Genomic DNA, 25861 nt, shown 5'->3' with positions numbered 1-25861 from the left:
TTCCCTCCCACATTGTCTCTGCAATTTAAAACTTGTTTTCCCACTTTCTGAGTTTTGATAAAGGGTCTGTTAATTCTGACCTAATGAGTGCTTTTTAACATTTTCTATTTTTATTCAACATCTGCCCTTTTTTGATACTTCGTGTTTATTCAGAAGTTTGTTATATACCAATAAAAATGAGTTGCATTCTATGAGCTTCAATTGAGCATCATTGCAACAGTGAAGGAGGCCAAGGGTAGATGTTCGTGAGGAGTGGGATGAGAATCAATGTGACAGACAACTTGAAGCTTGGAGTTGCATTTTGGGAGGTCAAACCAGAGTCAGACTTTCACAGAGAACAGTGGGGCCTTGGAGAATGTTGCAGAGCAGAGGCATCCAGGATTGCAAGTATGTACTTCTCTGAAAATGGCATGCCAGATAGATAGAGTGGTGATGAAGGCAAACACTTTAATGACAATTTAGCACAAATAAAAATTATGGCATCATGCTTTCAGAAAAGCATAATTTATCCTCTGACGAAAAACCAAGTTATCAGAAGATTGATGCTGATGAGAGAGATAAGAGAGACAAAGGGAGAAGCGTTCAAAATGTTAATGAGAGAGGAGAGAGATTAACAAAAAGAGACACAGTTCCGAGTATTGACAGACCGGTTGCTTTGAACCTGAACTGTTTGAAGTTTGATGGACAGGCGATACCCCAGCAGGGGGATAAAAGGAACAGGTTCGCTAAGGCAAGACAGACACCACGAAATCACGAGATAACCAGACCCTGGGAAAGTGGTGTGCCCCCACAAGTTGGTGAAAGTTTGGAGGTCTGATCGCAGGACCGACCATATACGCACAGGGTGAAAAGGTACGATCGGCGGGAACCTGGTGTGTGTGTCCGCCCTTGCCTGGGTGCCGGGTTCACCAGGGAAGAACGGTCATATCCGGAATGGAGCGGTCACAGTCGGTGACCACAGAAGACATTAAAAAGGTTCGCCCGAAAGCTAACTGCGGATAACATCAAGGTCTGTCTGAATCCGATTTGCATATCATCCTTCTCTCTCTCTCTCCAACGGCACAACAGCGATTACTGTGAACTGTACTAAGCTGAACTGAATTCTGCGTCACTTGAGACTTATCATTTTACCCTTAGACTGCGATAGAGCTTGTTTGATTCCTATTACCCTAGCTCTGTGTACACGTGCGTTTTATCATTGCTAACCTGTTGCATTTATATCCTTACGATTAGAGTACTGTGTTACTTATTTCTTTAATAAAACTTTCTTAGTTCCAGTAATCCAGACTCCAACTAAGTGGTCCATTTCTGCTGGTTTGGCAACCCAGTTACGGGGTACGTAACAATCCCTAATCTTCTTGGAAAAAAAATAGCTTTCATCACTTACGTATGATCTGGATTCCAGATACTGAAGATAATTTTGTCTTCCCTGCTACTATATGCATTGGTGGAATGGCGAATCTTACAGGAATTACTGTCAAATGACCCCTGGAAATGAGCAGCAAATCACTTATTTCAGTGTGACATTACGTTTAGCCTTGAAAGGAGATTGGATGATGACATTGCTTAAATAGCAAGATTTATTCCTTGGAGATATTTCAGTTGAGATTGTGCTCTATCAGCCAGATCCAAACAAAATGGATGAAACTCCACAGTATTCCCCTAATTCCTTATAAACAATGGTACATAAATAGTTTCCAGAGAGGTAACAAGAAATCCAAATATAGTAAAAATATCTGCAAACACGAGGAACTCTGCAGATGCTGGAAATTCGAGCAAAACATATCAAAGTTGCTGGTGAATGCAGCAGGCCAGGCAGCATCTCTAGGAAGAGGTACAGTCGACATTTCGGGCCAAGACCCTTCGTCAGGACTAACTGAAGGAAGAGCTAGTAAGAGATTTGAAGGGGGGGGGGAGGGGGAGATCCAAAATGATAGGAGAAGACAGGAGGGGGAGGGATGGAGCCAAGAGCTAGACAGGTGATTGTCAAAAGGGATATGAGAGGATCATGGGACAGGAGGCCCAGGAAGAAGGAAAAGGGGGAGGGGGGAAAATCTAGAGGATGGGCAAGGGGTATAGTCAGAGGGACAGAGGGAGAAAAAGGAGAGAGAAAGAACGTGTGTACATAAATAAATAACGGATGGGGTATGGGGGGAGAGGCGGGACATTAGCGGAAGTTTGAGAAGTCAATGTTCATACCATCAGGTTGGAGGCTACCCAGACGGAATGTAAGGTGTTGTTCCCCCAACCTGAGTGTGGCTTCATCTCTACAGTAGAGGAGGTTGTGGATAGACATATCAGAACAGGAATGGGATGTGGAATTAAAATGTGTGGCCACTGGGAGATCCTGCTTTCTCTGGCGGACAGAGCGTAGGTGTTCAGCAAAATGATCTCCCAGTCTGCGTTGGGTCTCGCCAATATATAGAAGGCCACATCGGGAGCACCGGATATCTGCTCTAAGTTTGTGTGTTTGCACCCCATTCAAAAGAAATGAGTGCAAAGTTCTGGTGGACTTTCTATCGCAGCACTGACAAGATGCAGTGCCAATGGAAGTGGTGCTTTTCAGGTTCGACCAGAGCCATGTCTGTCCTCCCAGTGGACATGAAAGATCCAAAAGCTTATTTCAAAAGAGAACAAATAAGTTCTAATCAACATTTTAGTTGATATTTATGTCTGAAAGCAAATTATTTTATTGTTATGAGAATAAAAATGCTTCACAGATGGCACATACTGTATGCCCACTGACCAGGGAATCCTCGGCCCATGACTGGAGAAGGAGCAGTCAGGGTGCTGCTGCAAATGTCAAGGCCACACATCAGGAGCTCACTGAGGTTCTGTATAATCAGTGAATGAGCAACCTCACCAACTATCCACCCACCTGTCCACAACCTCTCCCATGACTGCTGAGGAGTCTGTGCTTCCGCGTTAGCCTCATTAGTTACCTCCGATCCCCTGACTCTGACTAACCAGAAGATGTCACGGGCTATGCCACATTGACTGTAATCCATTCTTTTTGTCTTTAGAGATGCCACAGAAAATACATGTCCTTCCTTTTTACTTTTATACCACTTTAGGTTACAATGTCAGTTTTATTGTCAGGGGCTGTTGACTCTTAAGTAGAGTGTTCTTGAAGTGTCTTGGAAGGGCATTCAGTTGTTGTTGTCTTCTCAAGGGTAACGAGCGATGTCTATTAAGACTGGCTTTATCAGTGATTACTGTAAAGCTATGAAACAAAAGAAAATCAATAATCAATCAACCTGGCAATTAAAATGTCCATCAGTATCACAAAACGGACTTCCTTTGTTTGTGTTCCTGTCAAAGTACCAATCATTGAAATACTTACATTTAGTGTTCCTCTATTCTTTTCACAAAGGAATCATACATATTCACCATGTTTCCATCAAGTCCATTACCATGATTCCTAACCTGCAAAAGAAAATTATACATTTACAGTAATCAGGTTTCCTCTTTTCACTGAGTCTTGAATATAATTAGACTGGGGTTGTAAAACAGCTCAGTTCAAATCCAAGTTCAATTTTAACTTTATTGTCATTCAGCTCTATATATAGGTATATAAAAAGAAAATGAAACGATGTTCCTCCAGGCCAGAGTGCAAACTCAGTACATACACTATATCAGATGTAGCAGAAAAAATAATATGAACACAATAATTTCAACAGATAATAAAATATAATCTGTAGATGTTCAAGTTGACATAAATTGCATATACTGCATATAGTTAGATATACATAAGCATAATGTTACTTGCACTGCCATAAATAATGTGTACTGGGGCTCTATAGGGCACTCGTGAGACCACTTGTGTGCAGTTTTGGGCTCCTTATTTTAGAAAGGATATACTGACGTTGGAGAGGTTTCAGAGAAGATTCACTAGAATGATTCCAGGAATGAAAGGGCTACCGTATGAGGAACATCTGGCAGCTCTTGAGCTGTATTCCTGGCGTTTAGGAGAATGAGGGGAGATCTCATAGAAACATTACCAATGTTAAAAGGCCTGAACAGATTAGATATGGCAAAGTTATTTCCCATGGTAGGGCATTCTAGGACAAAGAGTACGACTTCAAGATTGAAGGACGTCCATTTAGAACAGAGATGCGTAGAAATTACTTTAGTCAGAGGGTGGTAAATCTGTGGAATTTGTTACCATGAGTGGCTGTGGAGGACAAGTCATTGGGTGTATTTAAGGCAGAAATAGATAGGTTCTTGATTAACCAGGGCATCAAAGGGTATGGGGTGAAAGCAGGAGAGTGGGGATGATGGAATAATTGGATCAGCCCATGATTGAATGGTGGAGCAGACTCAATGGGCTGAATGGCCTACTTCTACTCCTATATCTTATAGTCTTATGGTCTTATGAGTGGCAGCAGGATTTATATAAGTCTCATAGCCTGGGGGAAGAAGATTTTACCCAGCCTAAGAGCCCTTGTTCTTATACTGTGGTACCTTCTGTCTGACAGTAGGAGGTCAAAGAGATTATGAGATGGATGGGAGAGGTCTCAGACAATGCTGAGGGCTCTGTGAATGCAGCCTTCTGGCATATGTGCTGGATCAGTGGGGGGGGGGGGTTAAGAAGACCCCAATAATTCTCTCAGCAGTCCTCACAGTCTGTGCAGATATGATGAGATTGGTCAGATGCTTTGTAATTCCCAGTCCAGGCTGTGATACGGCTGGTCAGAGTACTCTCGATGGTGCTCCAGTAGAATGTGGTTAGAATGAAGGAATATAGTTTTCCCATAAAAGACTGTGAATGAGAATATATGCAAGGAATTATTTGCATAGGTCCAACACTGACAACCATGCTTTCAGATTCATACTTGTTCAAGGCTCCTATGCAGTTAACTGCTTCAGCAATCCACATAGGAAGAAGATCAAATATTTCTTCCCACATCTGTTCTTTAAAATCTAACTTGGAGACCAAGCTTTTGATCGTCTGCCTTTATATTTCTGTCACTGACCATTGTTTTGATTTTTGCTTGTCCTGTCAAGTGCTGGGATACTTCAGGAGCTATATAAATGCAAGTAGATGCAACAGAAGCTGGTTCCACAGAAGAATAGAAAGGGCATGGGAGAAATTGTGAAGTCTGAATTAAAAAAAAACACACACATGAGTCTTAATTAAAATTGACAATTATTTTGAATTCCACGCCAAACTTTGACCGAGTTTCTGTTTATATATTGCGTTCCTTAATTCTGAACCCGAGGGATAGGAATGCTGGAATTTGGTCTGGTTAAGGGAGATGCTGGCTAAGCTAGGTGTTTATCATTTTTCTTTAATTATGGTGGCATGGACATCAGCAAAGTCTCAGGAAGCTTTAAGAAATATTCAAAATAATGACACGTACTTCCAGGTCGCCATGCATGGATGACCTGAACAGCAGCTCTCATCTGAGACGATACTGAAGCTTCTCTAAAATAAAGTACCTACATTTATAAAGCCTTTTCACAGCCTCAGATCATTCCAATATGCTCAACAGCCATAGTAATAATTACGAAGTACAACCATTTGTGAACATGGAGAAACATGGCAACTAATTTGCAGACAACTAGGTCCCAAAAACAATAATGTGAACGTTCCACTTCTTAATGGTGTTATCTGAGGGTTAAATATTAGCCAGTGACTATAAAGAGTTCCATACTCTGATTCAAAGATATAATAGACCGTCATCTTTACATGTGCGGAGTCCACATGGTGCTCAGTACAGCTGGAGTAGACAAGTCTACAGTGTGCTCAGACATTCATTCATTTTCAAACTACGACACCACACTAAGGGACAAGAAATACATTTATTACCCGTTGAAGGAAGAAGAACCCCAATTCAAAGATTCAAAGTACATTTCAAGATTACCATCAAACGTTGCCTTCTGTGTACTTGTTTGATTATCACAAAATAAAAACTTTTATTTTGAAAATACAAGGGGAGCAAACATTAGGGATCACATTTTACTTTGGTGAAGTTCTTGCAATTTCATACCTCTGTCGGATACTTTCTCATTCAGTTGTCGCAGTTCTATTTCAAATAATCTGATTTAGTTTTGAATCGCAAATGCAGACCTGTAAAACAGCAAATCCTATCATTATTGCTACGATTTGTGCCAAAAATTACGAAGTACAGTAAATCTGTTAAACTGCTATGACCAAGACATTATAACCATATAACCATATAACAATTACAGCATGGAAACAGGCTATCTCGGCCCTTCTAGTCCATGCCGAACTCTTACTCTCACCTAGTCCCACCGACTTGCACTCAGCCCATAACCCTCCATTCCTTTCCTGTCCATATGGTTGTCCAATTTAACCTTAATCGACAATTCAATCCCCCCTCAACCACTTCTGCTGGAAGCTCGTTCCACACAGCTACCACTCTCTGAGTAAAGAAGTTCCCCCTCATGTTACCCCTAAACTTTTGCCCTTTAACTCTCAACTCATGTCCTCTTGTTCGAACCTCCCCCACTCTCAATGGAAAAAGCCCATCCACGTCAACTCTATCTATCCCCCTCATAATTTTAAATACCTCTATCAAGTCCCCCCTCAACCTTCTATGTTCCAAAGAATAAAGACCCAACTTGTTCAACCTTTCTCTGTAACTTAGGTGATGAAACCCAGATAACATCCTCATAAATCTTCTCTGTACTCTTTCTATTTTGTTGACATCTTTTCTGTAATTCAGTGACCAAAACTGTACACAATGCTCCAAATTTGGCCTCACCTATGCCTTGTACAATTTCAACATTACATCCCAACTCCAACACTCAATGCTCTGATTTATAAAGGCCAGCATACCCAAAGCTTTCTTCACCACCTTATCCACATAAGATTCCACCTTCAGAGAACTATGCACCATTATTCCTAGATCTCTCTGTTCTACTGCATTCTTCAATGCCCTACCATTTACCATGTAAGTCCTATTTTGATTAGTCCTACCAAAATGTAGCACCTCACATTTATCAGCATTAAACTCCATCTGCCATCTTTCAGCCCAGTCTTCTAATTGGCCTAAATCCCTCTGCAAGCTTTGAAAACCTACTTCATTATCCACAACTCCACCTATCTTAGCATCATCTGCATACTTACTAATCCAATTTACCACCCCATCATCCAGATCATTAATGTATATGACAAATAACATTGGACCCAGTACAGATCCCTGAGGCACACCACTAGTCACCAGCCTCCAATCTGACAAACTGTTATCCACCACACCACCACTCTCTGGCGTCTCCCATCCAGCCACATTGGTGCTAGACTTTTCAGGAAGTTATCAGGAAAATTTGTTCTACCACCGCATAACATCTCAATAAAGTTAATATTGTACTGGGCTACTAAGAAAGATATGAATATCCTGGTACACTATTAACTTTTCTAAGATGTTATGCAGTGGTATAATAAATTTTCCAGTGAAGCTGATAAATTAAAAGTGAATGTGAGAAGTGAAGTCTCTGTGTGCTTAAAGGAAGCACAATAAGTAGGGATCCATTGAGTTTCGAGAGAACACAGGAATAGGACTCCAATGGATTCAAAGGTAGTGCGAGAAACAGCAGCCAGTGAGCCAGAAACCAAATCAGATAATATTGAAGGGGATTCTTACTGTTTTACTGTACTGTACTTGTCATTGAAACATAAAGCAACATCAAAGGTATTGACTGCTTTGAAAGTACATGAAAGTATGAATTCTGTATTAAATCTGATACAGCTGTGTTAAAATGTAGGCTCTTCTCCAGTACTCATGACAGAAAACCAATTTCCCCCGGGATCAATAAAGTATGACTATGGCTATGACTATGAGAGTGCAAGTTTTTAAAAATGCACATTGGTACTGGGTTTTGTGATACAGATAGAACTTATTATGAAGGTCAGATTATACGAAATTTATAGTGTATAAAGTTTGTACAATCTAAGTAGGAGTTGGACCACGCCCAATTAGTGAACAGGAGCATGACAAAAAGCAAATGTTTCAATTAGGCCCATGGCTGAAGTTGAAAACAGACAGCGCTTGGCAGCAGTTTTCAGAGTTGGACTGCGCCCAATCAGTGAACAGGATTCATTATAAAGGGCGAATCAAAATAAAGCAGGCGCGAGCAGAGCAGCCATTGTGTGAGTGAACCAGTGTAGCAGTGGCTTTGGCTCATCAGGCTTAGGCAAGGTGCCTGGTAAGTTTCTTCTTCCCCTTTATCTTTCTCATTCGTTGTCTGTTAGAGGCAGTAAGTGCACTGAGAATGGCTCCTGGGGCAGAGTTTTGTTCAGAGTGTGAGATGTGGGAATTCTGGGAGCCCTCCAGCCTCCCAGATAACCACATCTGCACCAGGTACATCGAGCTGCAGCTCCTCAGGGAACATGTTAAGGAACTGGAGCTGCAGCTCATACAGGAGATTGAGGAAGTGATAGCTTGGAACTACGGGGAGGTAGACACCCCTGGGTTGCAGGAGGCAGGAACTGGGTGACTGTTGGGGGAAGGAAGGGAAGTGGGCTTCCAGTGCAGAGTTCCTCTGTTGCCATTCCTCTCAATAATAAGTATACCACTTTGGATACTGTTCGGGGGACAACTTACTGGGGGGAACTGCAGCAACCAGGTCTCTGGCACTGAGTCTGGCACTGTGGTTCAGAAGAGATCAGAGATGAAGAGGACTGCAGTGGTAATAGGAGATTCCATAGTCAGAGGAATAAAGGATGCGATAGAGACATCCGGATGTTTATATTGCCTCCCATTTGCCAAGGTCAGGGATGTCTCGGATTGGTTCCACAGCATTCTGAAGGGGAGGGGGAGCAGCCAAAAGATTTGATACATATTGGTACCAATGACATAGGTAGGAAAGGTGAGGAGGTCCTGAAGATAGATCTTAGGGAGCTCGGTCGAAAGATGGAAAGCAGGACCTCCCGGGTAGTAACCTCTGGATTGCTGCCCGTGCCACGCACCAGTGAGGTAGGATGATTTGACAGATGAATGTGTGGCTGAGGAACCTGTGCAGGGGGCAGGGGTTCAGGTTTCTGGATCATTGGGTCCTTTTCTGGGGAAGGCAAGACCTGTGCAAAAGGGACAGGTTATACCTGAACCCAAGGGGGCCCAGTAAACTTGCGGACAGGTTTGCCAGAGCTGTTCGGGAGGTTTAGACTAACTTGGCAGAGGGATAGGGCTGAAGTTGGGGTAGTTGGTTTACAAACAGAGGCAGTGTGTAGTGAGACTGCTAATAAAGAGAGGCTGATGATAGGGTAAAACTGCAGTCAATGGAATGAATTGCAATGTAAAAGAGAGAAAGAATCAAAAAGGGTGGAATACAGAACTGAATATGTTACTGTATAGTTGAATCCATGGAAATCTGCACCATGAAGAGCTGTGGAGACCCAGTCATTCATAGTCATAGTCATACTTTATTGATCCCGGGGGAAATTGGTTTTTGTTACAGTTGCACCATAAATAATAAATAGTAATAAAACCATAAATAGTTAAATAGTAATACGTAAATTATGCCAGTAAAATATGAAATAAGTCCAGGACCAGCCTATTGGCTCAGGGTGTCCGACCCTCCAAGGGAGGAGTTGTAAAGTTTGATGGCCACAGGCAGGAATGACTTCCTATGACGCTCTGTGTTGCATCTTGGTGGAATGAGTCTCTGGCTGAATGTACTCCTGTGCCCAACCAGTACATTATGTAGTGGATGGGAGACATTGTCCAAGATGGCATGAAACTTAGACAGCATCCTCTTTTCAGACACCACCGTGAGAGTCCAGTTTCATCCCCACAACATCACTGGGCTTACGAATAAGTTTGTTGATCCTGTTGGTGTCTGCTACCCTCAGCTTGCTGCCCCAGCACACAACAGCAAACATGATAGCACTGGCCACCACAGACTCATAGAACATCCTCAGCATCGTCTGGCAGATGTTAAGGACCTCAGTCTCCTCAGGAAATAGAGACGGCTCTGACCCTTCTTGTAGACAGCCTCAGTGTTCTTTGACCAGTCCAGTTTATTGTCAATTCGTATCCCCAGGTATTTGTAATCCTCCACCATGTCCACACTGACCCCCTGGATGGAAACAGGGGTCACCGGTACCTTAGCTCTCCTCAGGTCCACCATTAGCTCCTTAGTCTTTTTCGCATTAAGCTGCAGATAATTCTGCTCACACTATGTGACAAAGTTTCCTACAGTAGCCCTGTACTCAACCTCATCTCCCTTGCTGATGCATCCAACTGTGGCAAAGTCATCCGAAAACTTCTGAAGATGACAAGACTCTGTGCAGTAGTTGAAGTCCGAGGTGTAAATGGTGAAGAGAAAGGGAGACAAGACAGTCCCCTGTGGAGCCCCAGTGCTGCTGATCACTCTGTTGGACACACAGTGTTGCAAGCACACGTACTGTGGTCTGCCAGTCAGGTAATCAAGAATCCATGATACCAGGGAAGCATCCACCTGCATCGCTGTCAGCTTCTCCCCCAGCAGAGCAGGGCGGATGGTGTTGAACGCACAGGAGAAGTCAAAAAACATGACCCTCACAGTGCTCACTGGCTTGTCCAGGTGGGCGTAGACACGGTTCAGCAGGAAGACGATGGCATCCTCAACTCCTAGTCGGGGATGGTAGGCAAACTGGAGGGGATCTAAGTGTGGCCTGACCATAGGCCGGAGCAGCTCCAGAACAAGTCTCTCCAGGGTCTTCATGATGTGGGAGGTCAATGCCACCAGTCTGTAGTCATTGAGGCCACTGGGGCGTGGCGTCTTCGGCACAGGGACGAGGTAGGACGTCTTCCACAGCACAGGAACCCTCCGGAGCCTCAGGTTCAGGTTGAATACATGGCGAAGTACTCCACATAGCTGAGGGGCACCGGCTTTGAGCACCCTGGTACTGACACCATCCAGTCAGTCCTGCAGCCTTGCTTGGGTTGAGACGTTTCAGCTGTGAAGCCCACCATGGTGGTTTCGTGTGGGGAAGGGGTATAGTCATGAGAGCAGGGTGGGGGACTGTGAGGAGGGGTAGGAGTTTCATGACAGAGATTGTTAAGATTTCTGAATATGAAGAAAATCCAGACATAATGAAGTTAGAAATCTGGTTAACAATAGCAGATTTCACATCTGGAGAATTTTAATGGATCAGAAGCATTTCATGGTGATCATTACTGCCAAATAAATTGATCTAGAATTTTTAAAAATTGGTTTCAAGATTGTTTAATGTCATTTCTAGTAGACAAGTGTAAAGGAGAATGAAATAATTGTTACTGTGGAACCAATGCAACACAAAAAAAACACAATAAGGTAAAGAACACAATAAATATGAATACTGTACATAAGATAGCACATATACATAGCACCAGTGTTCTGCTCTGGGTGTCAGATATGGGATTTCCAGGAGACCTCCAACCTCCCCGATGGCCACATCTGCCCCAAGTGCATCAAGATCCAGCTCCTTAGAGACCGTGTTAGGGAACTGGAGCTGCAGATCAATGACCTTCAGCTTGTTAGAGAAAGTGAAACAGTGATAGACAGGAGCTATAGGGAGGTAGTCAGCCCAAGGCTAGAGGAGACAGACTGGTTACTGTCAGGAGAGAGAAGGGAAAACGTCAGATAGTGGAGAGCGCCCCTGTGGCTGTCCCCCTCAACAATAAGTACTCCATTTTGAGTACTGTGGGCTGGGGGGAGTCTGGCCCTGTGGCTCAGAAGACTAGGGAACCAAAGAGGATGGCAGCAGTAATAGGAGACTCTATAGTCGGGGACGGACAAGCGGTTCTGTGGATGGGAAGAGGAAACATGGATGGTAGTTTGACTCCCAGGTACCAGGGTCCATGATGTTTCTGGGTGTGTCCACAATATACTGAAAAGGGAAGGTGAGCTGCCAGAAGTCGTCATACATACTGGTACCGATGACACAGCAAGGGAGGAGGTCCTGAAAAAGAATGCAGGGAGTTAGGAAGGAAGCTGAGAAGCAGGACTTCAAAGGTAGTAATCTTGGAATTGCTGCCTGTGTCACACGGCAGTGAGGATAGTACAGTAATAGGATGAGGTGGTAGGTAAATGTGTGGCCGAAGAATTGGAGCAGGGGGCAGGGATTCAGGTTTCTGGATAATTGTGACCTCTTCTGGGGCAGGTGGGACCTGTACAAAAGGGATGGGTTGCACTTGAATCTGAGAGCAGATTCCTGCCATATTCTTGCGGGCAGATTTACTAGAGCTGTTGGGAGTGGTTTAAACCAATATGGCAAAGGGATGGGAACCAGGATGATAGAGCTGAGGATGAGAAAGCAGGTTTACAAATAGATGATGGGTGTAAGGAAGGACAAGCCAATGATTGGGTACAAATGCAGAGAGAGCAATGAGTTAAATTGTATCATAGAGGCAAAATTCAAAAGGGTGAAGAATATAGGACTGAAGGGGCTGTATTTAAATGTGTGTAGCATTCAGGATAAGGTGGACAAACTCGTGGCGCAATTAGAGATTGGTCGGTATGACATTGTAGGCATCACTGAATCACAGCTGAAAGAAGGCCATAGTTGGGAGCTTACCATCAAAGGATATACTTTGTATCGAAAGGACAGGCAGGAAGGCATAGGCGGTGGTGTGGCTCTATTGGTAAGAGATGGAACTACATCTTTAGAAAGAGGTGACGTACGGTCAGAGAATGTTGAATCTTAGTCAGTAGAGTTAAGGAACTGCAAGAGTCAAAAAAACATTATGGGAATCATATATAGGCCTTCAAATAGTAGCCAAGATGTGGGGTTGAGATTGCAAAGGAAGCTGGAAAAGGCATGTTATAAGGGTAATGACACAATTGTAATGGGGTAATTCATTATGCAAGGGGGATTGGGAAAATTAGGTTGGTGTCAGGTCACAAGAGAGGGAATTTGATGAATGCCTACAAGATGGCTTTTTAGAGCAGCTTGTGCATGAGCTTACTCAGGGAAAGGCTATCTTAGATTGGGTGTTGTGTAATAACCCAGATCTAATTCGGGAGCTTAACATAAAGGAACCCATAGGAGACAGTGATTATAACATGATTGAATTCATACTGCAATTTGAGAAGGAGAAACATAACTCACCTGTATCAGTATCACAATGGAATAAAGGGAATTCCAGAGGAATGAGAGAGGAGCTTGGCCAGATGGATTGGAGAAGGATACTGGTGGGGATGATGGCAGAGCAGAAATGATTGAAGTTTCTGGGAATAGTTCACAAGGCGCAGGATAGATATGTCACACACAGGAAGAAGTTCTCAAATAGCAGTGGTAGGCAACCGTGGCTGACAATTAGGAACTGCATAAAAGCCAAGGAAAGGACATATAAGGCAGCAAAATTGAGTGGGAAATTGGAAGATTGGGAAGCTTTTAAAATCCAACAGAAGGCAACTAAAAAGCTATAAGGGAAAAGGTGAAATATAGCCAATAATATAAAGCAGGATACCAAAAGTTTTTCAGTTACATAATGAGTAAAAGAGAGGTGAAAGTTGATATTGGACCACTGGAAAATGATGCTGGTGAGCTGGTAATGGGGGACAAAGAAATGGCAGATGAACTTAATGGGTACTTTGTATCCTTCGTCACTGTGGAAGACACTAGCAGTGTGCCAGAGGTCCATGGGTGTCAGGGAGCAGAAGTGAGTGCTATTACTATTACAAAGGGAAAAATGCTTGGCAAACTCAAAGGTGTTAAGGTGGATAAATCACCTGGACCAAATGGACTACATCCCAGAGTCCTGAGAGAGGTTGCTGAAGAGATAACAGATGCATTGGTCATGATCTTTCAAGAACCACTTGATTCTGGTGTGATCCTGGAAGATTGCAAATGTCACTTCACTCTTTAAGAAGGGAGGAAGGCAAAAGAAAGGAAAATATAGGCCAGTTAGCCTAACCTCAGTGGCTGGGAAAGTGTTGCAGTCTATTATTAAGGATGAGGTTTCAATGTACTTGAGACTAGTAATAAAATAAGTCAAATTCAGCATGGTTTCTGTAAAGGGAAATCTTGCCCGACAGATTTGTTAGAGTTCTTCGAGGAAGTAACAAGCAGTGTGGACAAAGGGGAGATAGCGGGTGTCATTTACTTGGATTTCCAGATGCGTATCATAAGGTGCTATACATGACCTGTTTAACAAGATAAAATCTATGGCGTTACAGGAAAGTTACTGGAATGGGGAGTGGAATGGCTGACAGGCAGGAGGCAGGAGGCAGCAAGTGGGAATACAGGGGGCCTTTTCTGGTTGGCTGCCAGTGACTAGTGGTTTTCCTCAGGGGTCAGTATTGGGACCGCTACTTTTCACATTGTTAGTTGATAATTTGCATAATGGAATTGATGGCCTTGTGGCAAAGTTTGCGAATGATACAAAGATGAACGGGTAGGTGGTGCTGAGGAAGCAATGCGATGGCAGGAGGACTTAGACTAATTGAAAAAATGTGCAAAAAAGTGGCAGATAGAATACAGTGCTGGGAAATGTATGATAATGCATCTTGGTAAAAGGAACAATAGTGTAAACTATTACCTAAATGGAGAGAAGGCTCAAACATCAGAGGAACTTAAAAGTCCTCATTGCAAGACTCCTAGGAGGTTAATTTGAGTCTATTGTAAGGAAGGCAAATGCAATGTTGACATTTATTTCAAGGGGAATAGAATATAAAAGTAAGGAGATAATGCTGAGCCTTTATGAGACTCTAGTCAGACCACACCTGGAGAATTGTCAATAGCTCTGGGCACCTTATCTCAGAAAGGATGTGTTGTCATTGGAGAGAGTCCAGAGAACGTTCACAAGGGTGATTCTGGGAATGAAGGAGTTAACATATGTGGAACGTTTTGCAGCTTTGGGCCTGTATTCACTGGAATTTAGAAGACTGCAGGGGGATCTCATTGAAACCTACTGAATGTTGAGAGGACTAGATAGGGTCGACATGGAGAGGATGTTTCTGATGGTGAGGGTATCTAGAACTAGAGTGCACAGCCTCAAAACTGAGGTTTGACCCTTTAGAACAAAGGCAAGGAGGAATTTTTTTTAGCTATACAGTAGTAAATCTGTGAAATGCTCTGCCATAGACTGTGGTGGAGGCCAAGTCCGTCGGTATGTTTAAGGCAGAAGTTGATCATTTCCTGATTGGACAGAGCATCAAAGGATAGAGCAAGAAGAAAAGGATATGTTGAGTGGGATCTGGGATCAGCCATGTGGAATGATGGAGAAAACTCGATGGGCTGCATGGCCTAATTCTGCTCCTATGTCCTATGGTCTTTTGGATTGATTATATGTCCATGAAGTGACATTAGGCATGGTATTGTCTGTACATGAGATAACCAACAGGAAATGATAAAGTAGTAGTGGTAGAGTTGGGGAGGAGATGTTGTTGAGCCTCACTGCTTGGTGAATGTAACTGTTTTTGAGTTTGGTGGTCTTGACATGGATGTTATGCAGTCTCCTCCCTGAAGGGAGTGGGATAAACAGTCCACGAGTAGGGTGAGTAAGAACCCACTCGCATTCCTGGATATAAAAGGTATTCATCCACCCCACCCTGGAAGTTTTCATGTTTTATTGTTTTACAACATTGAATCACAGTGGATTTAATTTGGGTTTTTTGACACTGATCAACAGAAAAAGACTTTTTCGTGTCAAAGTGAAAATAGATCTCTACATATTGAGCTAAATTATTTACAAATATAAAACACAAAATAATTGATTGTATAAGTATTCCCCCCTTTAAGTCAGCATTTAGTAGATGCACCTTTGGCAGCAATTACAGCCTCGAGACTGTGTGGATAGGTCTCTATCAGCTTTGCACATCTGGACACTACAGTTTTCCCCCATTCTTCTTTACAAAACTGCTCAAGCTTTGTCAGTTTGCATGGGGATCGTGAGTGAACAGCCCTTTTCAAGACCAGCCACAAATTCTCAATTGGATTGAGGTCTGGGCCTGGCCACTCCAGAACATTAACTATATTGTTTTTAAGCCATTCCTGTGTAGCTTTGGCTTTATGCTTGGAGTCATTGCCTTGCTGGAAAACAAATCTTCTCCCAAGTCACAGTTCTCTTGAAGACTGCATGTTTTCCTCCAGGGTTGCCCAGTATTTCGCTGCATTCATTTTTACCCTCTACCTTCACAAGTCTTCCAGGGCCTGCTGCAGTGAAGCATCCCCACAGCATGATGCAGCCACCATCATGCTTCACGGTAGGGATAGTGTGTTTTTGATGACATGCATAGCGTTTAGTGGGTTAGCCAAAAGGCCAAATTTTGATTTCATCAGACCATAGAACCTTTTTTTTCAACCAACTTCAGAGTCTCCCACATGCCTTCTGGCAAACTCTAGCTGAGATTTCATGTGAGTATTTTTATACAGTGGATTTTTCTTTGCCTCTCTCCCGTAAAGTTGCAACTGATGTAGCACCCAGGCAACAGTTGTTGTATGCTTAGTCTCTCCCATCTCAGCCACTGAAGCTTGTAACTCCTCCAGAGTTATCATAGGTCTCTTGGTGGCCTCCCCCACTAGTCCCCTTGCACAGTCACTCAGTTTTTGAGGACGGCCTGCTATAGGTAGATTTACAGCTGTGGCATATTCTTTCCATTTCTTGATGATTGATTTAACTGTACTCTAAGGGATGTTCAGTAACTGGAAATTTTATTGTATCCATCTCCGGACTTTTGTTTTTCAATAACCTTTTTACAGAGTTGCTTGGAGCGTTCTTTTGTCTTCCTGATGTAGTTTTTGCTAGGCTACTGACCCACCAGCAGTTGTGCCTTCCTAATACAGGTGTATTTTTACTACAATCAATTGTAACATGTTGACTGCACACATTTAACTAATTATGTGACTTCTAAAACCAATTGGCTGCACCAGTGATGATTGGGGGTGCCATATTAAAGGGGGCAAATACTTATATAATCAATTACTTTGTGTTTTATGTTTGTAATTAATTTTGATCATTTTGTGGAGATGTTTTCACTTTGACATGAAAGTCTTTTTTCTGCTAATCAGTGTCAACAAAGTCAAACTAAATCCACTGTGATACAATGTTGTAAAATAATAAAACATGAAAATTTCCAAGAGGGGGTTGAATAGTTTTTATAGGCACTTTAATTGTCACGAGAAGGACAGGCAGTACCCGCTTACTAGAAGGGTACTTACATGGACCAATTATTGAACTACCATAGGACCACCCAGCCTACTACAAGAAAAGCTGCATTTGCACTTTATTTAAGAGAGCACAATCACACTGCAGCACCACTGAACTTCAGGCCGGGGAAGAGAAGCACTTATTCAAAGTACTCCAGAACAACAGTTCCATGGAATTTCATCAGGAGATGCCTACTAAGGAGTGAAAGTTGTGGAGACCTTACTCAATGTGCATTGAAAAGCGTGACCTTACCCTGCATCAAGAACACATTTTAAAACTTCTTCATCACCACTGTAATGTTTTGTAACTCCAGATACTCATTGAAAGAAAAACACAGTCGCTGGGATGATTGTCCACTTACATAAGTGTAAAGGAGAATGAAATAATTGTCACTCCAGATCTAATGCAGTGCATAAAAAAGCCCCACAAAAGAGAAAGAATACAACAGTAATAAAAAAACACAATATATAAATATATAAGATAGCTTATAGACATCAATTGATGTCCATAAAATGATACTAGGCACAGGGGTGTCAATACATAAGGTAAATATCAAGGAATAATAAAGTAGTGGTGGTTGGGTGGGTTACTGAGTGGAGGAGTTGATAAGCCATACTGCTTGGGGAAAGGAACGGTTTTTGATTCTGGTAGTCCTGTCATTAATGCTTCTTAGCCTCCTCCCTGATGGGCGTGGGACAAACAGTACATGAGCAGGGTGTGTGGGATCCTTCATGAGATTACTGTTCTGTTTCCAGCACCCTTCTATATATAAGTACTTGATAGCAGGTAGGATTTTGCCAGTGACATGTTGGGCAGTTATGACTGCCTGTTGTAAAGTGTTCCTGTCTGCCACAGTGCAGTTTCCGTATCAGCAGTGATGCAACTTGTTAGGATGCTATCGTGCACCTGTAGAATGATGTGAGTATGGATTACATAGTCTAGCATTCTTCAGCCTCCTCAGAAAGTAGAGGCATTGGTGAGCTTTCCTGAATGCGTAGGATGTGTTCTGCGCACTCACAGGAAATTGAAATTATTTGCAGTTTCTGCTTCTGTGCCACTGATGTAAAAAGGGATCTGAGTGGTGCAAGTTCACCTAGGGTCAATAATCATCTCCCTTGTCTTGTTGACATTACGAAAGAAGTTATTTGCCTGGCCTCAAGCTCCCCACCTCATCGCTGTAGGACCATAAGACCATAAGACATAGGAGCAGAATTAGGCCATTTGGCCCATCGAGTCTGCTCTAATAATCAATCATAACTGATCCTTTTTTTTTTCTCCTCTGCAACCCCAGTTCCCGGCCTTCTCCCTGTAACCCTTGATGCCATGTCCAGTCAAGAACCTATCAATCTGTGCCTTAAATACACCCAATGACCTGGCCTCCACAGCTGCACATGGCAACAAATTCCACAAATTCACCACCTTCTGGCTAAAGAAATTTCTCCACATCTCTGTTTTGAATGGATACCCCTCTATCCTGAGGCTGTGCTCTCTTGTCCTAGACTCTCCCAGCATGAGATACATCCTTTCCACATCTACTCTGTCTAGGCCTTTCAACATTCGAAAGGTTTCAATAAGATCCCCACTCATCCTTCTAAATTCCAGTGAGTACAGACCCAGAGTCATCAAATGTTCTTCATATGATGGTCTTCATTCCAGGAACCATCCTTGTGAACCTCCTCTGGACCCTCTCCAATGGCAGCATATCTTGTCTAAGATGAGGGGTCCAAAACTGTTCACGATACTTAAGGTGAGGCCTCACCAGTGCCTTATAAAGCCTCAGCATCACATCTCTGCTCTTGTATTCTGGACCTCTTGAAATGAATGCTAACATTGCATTTGCCTTCCTCATCACCAACTCAACATTGGATGTCTCACCATTGTTGGTAATGAGCACCACCATTGTCGTGTCATCAGCAAACTTGATTATGTGATTATTCGGGTAACACACACAAAATGCTAGAGGAACTCAGCAGGCCAGGCAGCATGTTGATGTTTCGGGCCGAGACACTTCGGCAGGACTGGAGAAAAAAAGATGAGTAGATTTGAAAGGTGGGGGAAGGGGAGAGAGAAACACAAGGTGATAGGTGAAACTGGGAGGAGAAGGGATGAAGAAAAGAGCTGGAGAGTTGATTGGTGAAAGAGATACAGGGCAGGAGAAGCGGGAATCTGAGAGGAGAATCTGAATCGGAATCAGGTTTATTATCACCGGCATGTGATGTGAAATTTGTTAACTTAGCAGCAGCAGTTCAATGCAATACATAATCTAGCAGAGAAAAAAAGATAATAATAACAAATAAAATAAAATAATAATCATAAATAAACAAGTAAATCAATTACATACATTGAATAGATTTTTTAAAACTTGCAAAAGTAGAAATACTGTATATTAGAAAAAAGTGAGGTAGTGAGGTAGTGTCCAAAGATTCAATGTCCATTTAGGAACCGGATGGTAGAGGGGAAGAAGCTGTTCCTGAATTGCTGAGTGTGTGTCTTCGGGCTTCTGTACCTCCTCCCTGATGATAACAGTGAGAAAAGGGCATGCCCTGGGTGCTGGAGGTCCTTAATAATGGACGCTGCCTTTCTGAGACACCGCTCCCAGAAGATGTCCTGGGTATTTTGTAGGCTAGTACCCAAGTTGGAGCTGACTAGATTTACAACCTTCTGCAGCTTCTTTCGGTCCTGTGCAGTAGCCCCTCCATATCAGACAGTGAAGCAGCCTGTCAGAATGCTCTCCACGGTACATCTATAGAAGTTTTTGAGTGTATTTCTTGACATGCCAAATCTCCTCAAACTCCTAATGAAGCATAGACACTGTCTTGCCTTCTTTGTAACTGCATCAATATGTTGGGACCAGGTTAGATCCTCAGAGATCTTGACACCCAGGAACATGAAACCGCTCACTCTCTCCACTTCTGATCCCTCTATGAGGATTAGTATGTATTCCTTCGTCTTAACCTTCCTGAAGTCCACAATCAGCTCTTTTGTATTACTGATGTTGAGTGCCAGGTTGTTGCTGCGGCACCATTCCACTATTTGACATATCTCACTCCTGTATGTCCTCTCGTCACCATCTGAGATTCTACCTACAATGGTTGTATCGTCAGCAAATTTGTAGATGATATCTGAGCTATGCTTAGCCACACAGTCATGTGTATATAGAGAGTAGAGCAGTGGGCTAAGCACATACCCCTGAGGTGTGCCAGTGTTGATCGTCAGCAAGGAGGAGATGTTATCATCAATCTACACAGATTGTTGTCTTCTGGTTAGGAACTCGAGGATCAAATTGCAGAGGGAGGTACAGAGGCCCAGGTTGTGCATCTTTTCAATCAGGATTGTGGGAATGATGGTACGAGGCGTGATTGATAAGTTTGTGGCCTAAGGTAGGAGATGAGTTATACAGCTCTCATTACATGCACGTGCAGTTCAACTCTTTCAGTGAAAATACATAAAGCTTGAAGTTAATAACTCATCTCCTTCTACCTTTGGCCACGAACTTATCAATCACTCCTGCTGTGGACCACTTTCTGGAGGTCCAAGATGCCGACTTCTATAAAGAAGGGATCCGTATGCTCCACGACTGCTGGGCTAAGTGTGTAAATGAAGGAAAAATAAATGTGCTAGCTTTTCTAAAATTGACTCCTTCTACCTTAGGCCACAAACTTATCAATCACCCCTCGTATTAATTGATGGACAACATCCTGACATAGGTGTTTGTGTTGACCAGGTGGTCTAAAGCCATGTGGAGAGCCATTGAAATTGTGTCTGCCGTTGACCTATTGGGGTGATAGGCAAATTGCAATGGGTCCAGGTCCTTGCTGAGGCAGGAGTTCAGTGTAATCCTGACCAACCTCTCAAAGCATTTCATCACTGTAGATGTGAGTGCTACCAGGCGATAGTCATTAAGGCAGCTCACATTATTCTCCTTCGGCACTGGTATAATTGTCTTTTTGAAGCAAGTGGGAACTTTCTCCTGTTGCAGTGAGAGTTTGAAAATGTCCTTAAATACTCCCACTAGTTGATTGGCACAGGTTTTCAGAGCTTTACCAGGTACTCCATTAGGACCTTCCGCCTTGCGAGAGTTCATTCTCTTTAAAGACAGCCTAACATCAGCCTCTGAGATAGAGATCACAGGGTCATCAGGTGCAGCAGGGATCTTCACAGCTGTAGTTGTGTTCTCCCTTTCAAAACGTGCATGGAAGACATTGAGTTCCATGCATCACTGCCATTCATATTATTGGGTTTCGCCTTGTAGGAAGTAATGTCTTGCAGACCCTGCCAGAGTTGCTGTGCATCCGATGTCACCTCCAACCCGAAGGACTGAAGGCCATGGAAGAAAGAAAAGTGGGGGGAGCACCAGAGGGAGGTGATGGACAGGCAAAGAGATCAAATGAGAGGAGGAAAAGGGGATGGGGAATGGTGAAGGGGGGGAAGGGGTCGGCATCACCAGAAGTTCGATAAATCAATGTTCATGCCATCAGATTGGAGGCTACCCAGATGGAATAAAAGGTGTTGTTCCTCTAACCTGAGTGTGGCCTCATTTCAACAGTAGAGGAGGCTATGGATTGGCATATCGGAATGGGCATGGGAAGTGGAGTTAAAATGGGTGGCCACTCGGAGATCCTGCTCCTTTCGGCAGATGGAGCGTAGGTGCTCAGCAAAGCGGTCTCCCAATCTACATCGGGTCTCACTGATATACAGAAGGCCCCACCAGGAGCACCAGTCACAGTATCTGTTCCCAACAGCCTCACAGGTGAAGTCTCACCCCACCTGGAAGGACTGCAGATTTTTCCTTGTTTGTGATTATTCGGGTGTTTGGCCGTGCAGTCACGTGTGGGCAGAGTGTGCAGCAATGAGCTCAATGGATTGCCCTGGGCAGCACTCATGTTGTGGATGTTGGGAAGGAAGGACTCCTGACAACCTGAGGTCTGTTTGTTAGGAAGTCCAACACCCAGATGTGTACAGTGATGTGTTCAAACTGAGAAGTAGGGGGTTGTTCACCAAGGTCCAACAATAGCGGGACAGTAGTGTTGAATACGAAAATGAAATCACAAGCAGCATTTTGACACAAGTGTCCTTGTTTTCGAGGCGCACGACAGACATTATGGCATCTGTCATAGAGCAGTTCTATCAGTAAGCATATTGGCGAGTGTCCAATGTGGAAGAATGGAGGTTTTGGCATGTGCCGTTATCAGCCATTCAAAGCACTTCATGATGATTGGTGCCAGTGATTCTGGGCGGCTGTCGTTTAGTTCTGAAGGTGTAGAGTTGTTTGGTACAGGGATGGTGGTTGATTTGAAGCAGGTGGGGGCCCCCTAGGCCTGAGTCACGTAGTAGTAGTAGGGGACAGCAGCCTGGATGAGTGAAATCACAAAGTTACAGAGTCACACTACGAGAATACAGATGGTTGGCATGGAGGAACGAGCTGTTTGTGGGCCATAGTGCAGTGAGAAATATCCTAAAGATGTACGTGGGCATGGACTGGAGAGCTGCTCAGTCATTTCCTGGAGTCCGCAAAAGTAAAACACATCAGCTTCTGGAACTCAAAATGAAAAGTAGAAAACGTTGGCAACACTTTGCCAATTAGGCAGTATATATGGAGAGTGAAACGGGCTGAAAGTTTCTGATTGATGACCCTTCATTGGAACTTTGATAGAAGTTAGAAACATAGAAACATAGAAAACCTACAGCACAATACAGGCCCTTCCACCTACAATGCTGCGCCGAACATGAACTTACTTTGGAAATTACCTAGGGTTACCAATAGCCCTTTATTTTTCTAAGCTCCATGTACTTGTCCAGGAGTCTCTTAAAAGATCCTATTGTATCTGCCTCCACCACTGTTGCCGGCAGCCCAGTCCACACACTCACCACTCTCTGTGTAAAAAACTTACCCCTGACATCTCCTCTGTACCTTCTTCCAAGCACTTTAAAACTGTGCCCTCCCGTGTTAGCCATTTCAGCCCTGGGAAAAAGCCTCTGACTATCCACACGATCAATGCCTCTCATCATCTTATACAGCTCTGTCAGGTCACCTGTCATCCTCCATCACCCCAAGCAGAAAAGGCCGAGTTCACTCAACCTATTCTCATAAAGCATGCTCCCCAATCCAGGCAACATCTTTGTAAATCTCCTCTGCACCCTTTCTACAGTTCCCACATCCTCCCTGTAGTGAGGTGACCAGAACTGAGCACAGTACGCCAAGTGGGGTCTGACCAGGGTCCTATATAGCTGTATCAGTTATCAGACATTAAAATGCAGAGGAAGAGCAGGAAAAGAACACAGGGAAAAGCTTGTGAGTATTTGGAAGGCAACATCTGGTTCACAATCTGGCCTTCTCTTCAGTGGAGAAACTGAATACGCACTGGGTGACTGCTTGCAAAGCATTCTATTCTGTAATCCACGTATTTCCTGAACTCCAATTTAATTCTCCATCCCAATCCTGCATTAATCTATCTGTATCGACCCTCTTGAATGGTCAGAACAAAGCTGACAGCATCTAATTTTTATCTGGGTATATTACTGCCTTCAGGACTCAATGTAATATTCAACAAATTCAGATTTTTTTTCTGTTTGTATTTAGAACTAGCAATCCAATTGTGATATTAACTCTGTTTTTCTCTCTCCACTGACACTGTCTGCTCCACTGATTATAGAAGTCATCACAGCATAGATCACAGAAAAAGGCCCTACTAATCCCATTTCCCAACATTTGAGCAACACACATAAAAGTTGCTGGTGAACGCAGCAGGCCAGGCAGCATCTCTAGGAAGATCCTGATGAAGGGTCTCGGCCTGAAACGTCGACTGTACCTCTTCCTAGAGATGCTGCCTGGCCTGCTGCGTTCACCAGCAACTTTTATGTGTGTTGCTTGAATTTCCAGCATCTGCAGAATTTCTGTTGTTTGCGTTTTTAAATTCCCAACATTTGATCAAGGCAAGCCTTGATGATTCAATTGTTTGTCCAGATACTTCTTAAACATTGTAAGAGACTTTGCTTCCAATAACCTCTTGCTTGAGGAGCGACCTGGATCCGGTACAATTTGTCTGCCGCCACAACAGGTTAACAGCAGATGCCTTTTCATTGGCTCTTCACTCAGCACTGGAACATCTGGACAATAAAGATGCAAATCCACATCAGGATACTCCTCATTGACTACAGCTCGGCATTTAACACTATCATCCACTCAAAACTAACAAATAAGTACCAATGCCTAGGTGCTGATTCCTGCATGTGCAAGTGGTTCCTCGATTTCCACACTTGCAGTCCCCAGTCAGTTCAGATTGGCAACATCTCCCCAATTTCCATCAGCACAGGTACACCACAAGGCTATGTGCTTAGCCCTCTGCTCTATTCATTTTATACCAATGATTGTGTAGCTAATTACCGATCCATCACTATATTTGATGATATCACTGTTGTTGGCCAAATCAAAGGTGGTGATGAATCAGCATATAAGAGGGAGATTATAATAACCTCTCACTTAAGGCCAGCAAAACTAAACTTCTGAGTATTGAGTACAGGAGGAAGAAGCCAGAGGTCCCTGAGCCAGTCTTCGTTAGGGGATCAGTAATGAAGAGGATCAATAGCTTTATATTGCATGGCATTATCATGTCAGAGGATCTTCCTTGGAACCAGCACATAAGTGCCATCACAAAGAACACACAACAGTGTCTCTACTTTCTTAGAAGTTTGTGTAGATTCCGCATGTCATCTAAAACTTTGACAAACTTCTACGGATGCACGGTAGAGAGTATCCTGACTGGTTGCATTATGGCCTTTTATGGAAACACCAATGCCCAGGAATGGAAAAGTCTTCAGTATGTGGTGGATACAGCCAAGTCCGTCATAGGCAAAGTGCTCCCTACCTTTGAGCACATCTACAAGCAGCATCCATCTTCAATGATCCCCACAGTCCAGGCTATGCTGTCTTCTCACTTCTACCTTTGGGCAGGAAGTGCAAGGGCCTGAGATCCCACACCACCAGGCTCAGGAACAGGTACCCTGCAACTATCAGGCTCCAGAATCCGTGGATAACTTCACTTACCTCAACTCTGAATTGATTCCATAAATTGCAGACTCACTTTCAAGAGCTCTACAATTCATGTTTTCAGTATTTATTTACTTAACTTGCACATTTTGTCTTCTTTTGCACATAGTTTGTCAGTCTTTACGTATAGTTTTTAAATAAATTCCGTTGTATTTCTTTACCTTCCTATAAATGCCAGGAAGAAAATGAATCACAATGTCGTATATGGTGACATATACGTACTTTGATAATAAATTTACTTTGACTTTCTGCCGAAATGTGTTGGTTGTGTGTGCAAGGAGATAACCACCCACCCCCCAAGCGAACACTGCTGACCAGTAATTCCAGGACGCAGAAGTACGTGCTCGAGGAAGCTCCGTGCAGCCACCGGGGATGCTTTGTGCCGAAGGACTACAGTCTCGGGTTCTGCTATGTCTTGAACATGGAGTGACGAGACAGCCTCTGAAACAATTCATGGGTGTACAGTGTCAGAGGAAACATGACTGGCATTGACTCACTGGAAAAGAATGTATTAACTTAAGAGTACAACGAATACAGATAAAGACTTTTGCAAATCGTATTTCCTGCATGTAATTATAATAAAGTATCTTATACATAATACTTAAAGGTCCAATTGAACTTTGATTCACCATTTTGTATCTTGATATTGTTTTCTTGGGCCGAAAAGGCCTGTTACCATGCCGTATCTGTAAATAAATAAATAACACCACCAAGGTGGCAAAGACAGCGGTGA

The 25861-nt window shown here is 43.3% G+C and overlaps 1 long non-coding RNA gene across 1 annotated transcript; it reads right to left on the bottom strand.

Moving 5' to 3' along the window:
* Positions 1-1948: 1948 nt before the first annotated feature.
* Positions 1949-25861, bottom strand: LOC140188613 (uncharacterized). Its single transcript, XR_011883339.1, has 5 exons — positions 25758-25861; positions 25444-25569; positions 5994-6073; positions 3344-3426; positions 1949-3223 (listed from the first exon to the last, which is right to left on the bottom strand). It is a non-coding gene; the product is annotated as an uncharacterized lncRNA (long non-coding RNA).

The sequence above is a fragment of the Mobula birostris genome, chromosome 27 (assembly GCF_030028105.1).
Source record: "Mobula birostris isolate sMobBir1 chromosome 27, sMobBir1.hap1, whole genome shotgun sequence".
NCBI classification, from domain to species: Eukaryota; Metazoa; Chordata; class Chondrichthyes; order Myliobatiformes; family Myliobatidae; genus Mobula; species Mobula birostris.
Note: the sequence above shows the minus strand (reverse complement) of the source record. Positions and strands in the feature narration are given on the sequence as shown.